The sequence below is a fragment of the Sapajus apella genome, unplaced genomic scaffold, assembly GCF_009761245.1.
Source record: "Sapajus apella isolate SASKATOON/1434 unplaced genomic scaffold, GSC_monkey_1.0 scaffold14, whole genome shotgun sequence".
NCBI lineage: Eukaryota > Metazoa > Chordata > Mammalia > Primates > Cebidae > Sapajus > Sapajus apella.
Window position 1 is genome coordinate 19194814 of NW_022436954.1, and position 6685 is coordinate 19201498.

Genomic DNA, 6685 nt, shown 5'->3' on the forward strand with positions numbered 1-6685 from the left:
ACTGGGTGAAATATAAGGAATACCTTCTCAAGTGAATAGCTGAGTTCACACACACAAAAAGTAAGAAAGTATCCAAAGTCAAAAATGAAGCTGAAATAATAAAAATGACATTGAAGATGCAGCTGTTTTGGGCATACAAGGTTTGGAGCTGATACAAAGAAACCCATAAAGCTGGGTCTTAAAGAATTATACCCAAAAGGGAATACTGGAGACATCTGCTCAACATCCACCAAAGAAACTTATCTGTCTTGTCCAGGGAGTAGAAAAAAGGAAAGAGTCTCACTGATGATCTTTAATACTCATGTCTCAGTCAGTTCAGGCTGCTATAACAAAAATACCCTAGACTGGGTGGCTTAAACAACAGCAATTTATTTCTCCCAGTTCTAGAGGCTGAGAAGTCCAAGATCAAGGTGCTGGCCAATTTTGCTTCCTGATGAAGGCTCTTCTCCTTGTTTGCAGATGGTTACCTTCTTGCTGTATTCTCATATGGTGAAGAAAAAGACCTTTCCGTGTCTCTTCTTGTCAGGGCACTAATCTCACTCATGAGGATTCCATCTTCAAGACATAGTTATATCCCAAAGGTCCCACCTCCAAATATCATCACACTGGGGATTAGGACTTCAACATATGAATGAAGTGTGTGTGTGGTGGAGGGGATGAACATTCAGTTCATAGCAATCAAGTTTTATGACAATCTGGGGTTTGAATGTATACTACCAGGCCAAGAGAGCACCATAAAATATTCCCAGGTTGGTGGCATCCAAAGACACCCACAGAAGGAAACAAATCCCCTCTGGAGGCCCATGTCTCCGACACAAGCTGCCTAGGATTCTGACAAATAAAACGCTGACAAATGTAAACTCACAATTCAGAACTACAAAGCATATGCGGAAGCAAACCACTATGAACAAGAGTCAACAGAAGTCACAAACAGCAGAAATTTAACCCTCAAGAATTATATATAATTGAATTATGATATATAAATATAAAACAAGTATGTTTATAGCACTCAAATACTTAAATAGAAAGCATTTCAAAGAAATGAGATGTTATATTTTTAAAAGACTAAGGAGACTGAAAATGAACTAAATATAAACATCAAAATTGAAAACTCAATGCATAAGTCAAATAGTAGGTTAGAAACAACAGTAGATCTGAAAGGCAGGAAACAAAGAAATTAAATATGGGCGAGAGAAGTTAAGAGAGAGAGAGGATAGAAGAAAACAGCACATATCTAAAAGGAGAGAATAGCGAAAATGAGGGGAAGGTAATATCCAAGGAGATCACAGCTAAGAATTTTCCAAAATTTAGCAGAAATGATCACCTGTAATGAACTAATAATGAGATTAACAGCAGACTTCTCAACGACAAAAACCTAAAGCCATAAAATCGTGGTAGAAATGCAGAGAGGAAAACAGTTGATGCATAATTGTATACCCAGTAAAACCACCTCTGAAGAATAACAGGAAAGTAAAGATATCTTAGACAAACACAAATTGAAAGAGATTTCCATCAATAGATCCTTCCTAAAGGAACTTCTTAAGAATGTATTTCGGGAAGAAAAAAAATTAAAACCAGAAGGAAGTACTGCAATGAAGTAGGGCTAGGAAACAATGAAATTGATATAACTGTGCATAAATCAAAACAAATACTGACTTTATAAAACTAGAAAAATAATTTAGAAGTTTAAAAACTGGGGTCCGGCACAGTGGCTCATGCCTGCAATCCCAGCACTTTTGGGCAGCCGAGGCAGGTGGATCATCTGAGGTCAGGAGTTTGAGACCAGCCTGGCCTATGTGGTGAAACCCCATCTCTACTAAAAATACAAAAAATTAGCCAGGTGTGGCAGCTCATGTCTGTAATCCTAGCTACTCAGGAGGCTGAGGCAGGAGAACTGCTTGAACCTAGGAGGCAGAGGTTGCAGTGAGCTGAGACTGCACCATTGCACGCCAGCCTGGGTGAGAAAGCGAAACTCCATTTAAAAAATAAAAAATAAAAAAAGTAGGTGACATGAATAGATCAGTCAACAATGTCACATGAGATGAAAGTAAAGGAGTAAGAGCTCAATGTTCTGAGGTCATTTCATGTTCAGGGAGAGAATAAAGAAGATAAAATTTAGACTTTCTTAACTATGAATGTTGATAATTTAAAGGTATCTGACAAAGGACTCATTTCTAGAATATGTAAAGAACTCCTACACTTCAATAAGAAAAAGGCAATTTTTTAAATGAGCAAAATTCTTTAACAAACACCACATAAAAGAATATATGTAAAAGGCCAATACACATATGAAAACCTGTTCAATATCATTAGCAACAGGATATGGAAACCACATGGAATAGAGGTATCTCCCACAAGGATATGCAAATGGCCAACAAGCATATGAAAAGATGTTAAACATCACTATCAGAGAAATGCAAATTAAAACCAGGATGAGATATTGTCTCGTATCCAAAGATAAGAAAAACATAAGGCCAGCAAGGTAGCTCATGCCTGTAATCCCAGCACTTTGGGAGGCCGAGGTGGACAGATCACTTGAGGTCAACAGTTTAGAGTAGCCTGGCCAACATGGTGAAACCCTATCTCTACAAAAATATAAAAATCAGCCAGGTGAGGTAGTGCGTGCCTGTAATCCCAGCTACTTAGGAGGCTGAGGCAAGAGAATCGCTTGAGCCTGGGAGGCAGAGGTTGCAGTGAGCCAAGATCATGCCACTGCACTCCATACTGGGCAACAGAGCAAGACTCCATCTTAAAACACAACAACAAAAGCATAAACAAGTGCTTGTGATAACATGGAGAAACTGGAACCCTTGTGCACTGCTGGCAGGACTGTAAAATAGTGCAACTGCTATGAAAAACAGTATCATGGTTCCTCAATAAAATTAAGAATAGAATTACCATATGATCCAACAATTCCAGTTCTGGGTATATACCCAAAAGCACTGAAAGCAGGGTCTTCAAGAGACAACTGCACAGCCATGTTCACAGCAGTGTTAAAGAAAGAAGAGAGAAACGTGAAAAGCAGCTCAACAGTCAAAGATAAATTTATTTTGGAGAATAAACCTGAGAGGGGCTTCCGGGCTGATTTTGGTCAGGACCACTTTCTCTTACAGGCTAAGATTATTTAAGGGGTCAGGGTGAGACTCTTCATCACAGGCTTGGAATGCTTCCGTGTGGGGAAGAATTTCACAGTGGGGTTGGAATGTCTGTGGTCAGAGGGGAGGTTATCTTGGTGCTGACATCTCTCTGGCTGGAGAGGGCGCTATCTCAGGGCTGGCATGTCTCTGGTCGGGGCGGGGGAGGTCTGGAATGTTTCTGGTCAGAGATGTTATCTGTGGTGTCTGGTCATGCTGACCTTAGCCATTAGACTGATGCCCTTTGGATTGGGGCAGTTTTTGATCAAAGTGAACTTTAAAATGACAGTGCTTTTCCAAGATGGCAATGCTCCTGCTCTGCCAGCAGCACTGTGCACAATAGCCAAGAGGAGAAAGCAACTTAATGACCACAAACAGGTGAACAGATAAATAAAACATGGTATACATTTATAATGGAATATTATTCAGCCTTTACAAGGAAAGATAGCCTGCCACATGCTACAACATGAATGAGCCATAAGGACATCATGCAAAGTGAAATAAGCTATTCACAAAAGGACCAATACTGTGTGACTCCATTTATAGGGGTTATCTAAAGAAGTCATATTCATAGAAACAGAAAGTAGAACAGTGTTTACCGAGAGCAGAGAGGAAGAGTGCAGGAAGTATGGGTTAACTGGTATAGAGATTTAGTTTTGCAGGATGAAAAACTCCTGGAGAGCTGTTTAACCACAATGGGAATGTACTTAACATTACTTTAACGTTACTGCAGTGTACACTTAAAAATGGTTAAAATGGTGAATGTTATACTTGTGGTTTTTGTACCAGAAGACTACAATGAGATGCTTTTTTTTTTTTTTTTTGAGACAGATTCTTGCTCTGTTACTCAGTCTAGAGTGCAACGGCTCGATCTCAGCTCACCGCTCCAGGGTTTAAATGATTCTGCCTCCCGGGTTCAAATGATTCTGTGCCTCAGCCTCCTGAGTAGCTGGGATTACAGATGCCCACCACTACGCCTGGCTAATTTTTGTATTTTTAATAAAGACAGGGTTTCACCATTTTGGCCAGGCTAGTGTTGAACTCCTGACCTCAGATGATCCATCCACCTTGGCCTCCCAAAGTGCTGGGACTACAGGCAGAACCACAGTGTCCAGCCTACAATGAGATACTTCTACATACCTTTTTTACCTGATAATACCTAAGAGTTGGCAAGGATGTGGAGCTAGCAGAATTTTTATATACTTCTGTACATCGGTAGAATCATATTAGGAAACTGTTAGGCAGTATTTACTAAAGCTGAGCTTACCCTATTATCTAACAATTCTATCCACAGATATATATCAAAAGGAAATGTGTATATGTGTGTTCCAAAAAGTCATATTCAAGAATGTCCACAGCAGCATTATTCATAACAGTGAAAAGCTATAAACTATGGAAATTCTACTTAAAAACATAACCAAGACAGCACTATTTGCCTTGTGATGAAGTCAGGATTAAATGAGAGGGCAAATGGAAAGCCCATGTAGTCATTTACAGTAAGACAGATCCTCCCCCCGCACCACCACCACATACACTGAAAGCAAATAACAATGCTGGGTTCAAAACACATTTTTTGGGCTGGACGCAGTGGCTCATGCCTGTAATCCCAGCACTTTGGGAGACTGAAGCAGGTAGATCATCTGAGGTCAGGAGTTCGTGACCAGCCTGGCCAACATAGTGAAAATACAAAAAAAAAAAAAAAAAAACACAAAAAAATACTAAAAAAAAAAAAAAATCAGCCAGACACTGTGGCAGGTGTCTGTAATCCCAGCTACTCAGGAGGTTGGGGCTAGAGAATTGCTTGAACCCAGGAGGTGGAGTTTGCAGTGAGCCAGGATCCCACCATTGCACTCCAGCCTGAGCAACAAGAGCAAAACTCCATCTCAAAACAAAAACAAAAACAATTTTCACAAGCACATGCATTAGCTGTAACAAAACAAAGGAATGATCAGGCATGGGGCTGAGTGACAAGTATGACGCTGGCTTTCAGCTTGAGGCATCTCTCTTGACCAAAGACAAGAAATCTACTAGGAAACTGTTCTCCAACAAAGCCAGGACTCCAAAAAGCTGACTCCACAGAATAAGCTAAACCAGAATCACATCCTTTCCTCCCTCTTCAAAAGACTGCAAGGAAAGCTGTCTCAAACCTTAGTGTTAATGGAGGGAGGTTCACCTGAGAAGTTGTAACCAAAAGCTGGCTCTTGCCAGACTAGATTTCCAGACCAAATTCATAGCAGCTGATGGCAAAAAAAAAAAAAAAAAAAAAAAAAAAAAAAAAAAAAGTGCTAGCATTTCGTTTAAAGACTGGCATTGCCCCTAGTTGCCTGGTAGAAATAAACACAAATACTTTCTTGAGGAATCTGTCTTCATCTAAGACTCGAAAGAATTCCAACAAATAAATTTCCCCCCAAAATGAACAACTCACCATAAAAAAAAAATCACTAAACCCACAAAGAATCAAGGCATGAGACACAATAGCAGAAGCCAGCCAGCAAAAATTTCAGACATTGGAATACTGGACATAGATACATACATGCATACATATGTAGAAAGATGCATAGAGATATATAAAAATAATTGGCCAAGCACGGCGGCCCACACCTGTTATTCCAGCACTTGGGGGGAGGCTGAGGCGGGTGGATCACTTAAGGAGGCCAGGAGTTTGAGATCAGCCTGGCCAACATGACAAAACCCCATCTCTACTAAAAGTGCCAAAAATTAGCCAGGCATGGTGGTGTGGTACACACCTGTAACCTTACATACACAGGAGGCTGAGACAGGAGAATCACTTGAACCTGGGAGGCAGAGGTTGTATTGAGCTGAGATCACACCACTGCACTCCAGCACTCCGGCCTGGGTGACACAGTGAGACTCTGTATCAAAAAAATAAAATTATTATTATGATGCTTATTATGTCTTAAAAATGAAAAACAAGTTTGAGCTATAAAGAATAACTTTTAGAACTTCTACTAATAAAAAATATATTTGCCAAAATGTAAAAGTCAAATAGAGTAGATTAAAGCAGATTAGACCCAGCTAAAGAAAGAATTATTAAACTGAAAGATAGACCAAAAGAAATTACCCTAAATGTAGCAAAGAAAGATAAGGAAAAGAAAATATGAAAAAGATATTAAGAGACATGAAGATAGAGCAAGTTGATCTATATCATACATTTAATAGTAATTCCAGAGGGAGAGAAGAGGGAGAATGGCGTAGAAGAAATATTTGATGAGAGCTTTCCGGAGCTGAGAAAAAGAATCCACAGATACAAGAATCCTAAAACCCAAAATAAGATCAGTAAAAAGAAACCAACATCTAGATATATAATAGTGACACTGTATAACATCAATGATGAGAATGTTTTAAAAGCGTTGAGACAGAGGAAACAGATCACCTTTGAAGAAGCCACAGACTGACAGCTGACTACTTAACAGGGACAATGGAAGTCAGAAAATAACTATTAACCTAGAATTCTAAACCCAGTGAAATTATTTGAAAAATAGAGCAAGCCAGGAGTGGTGGCTCATGCCTGCAATCCCAGCACTTTGGGA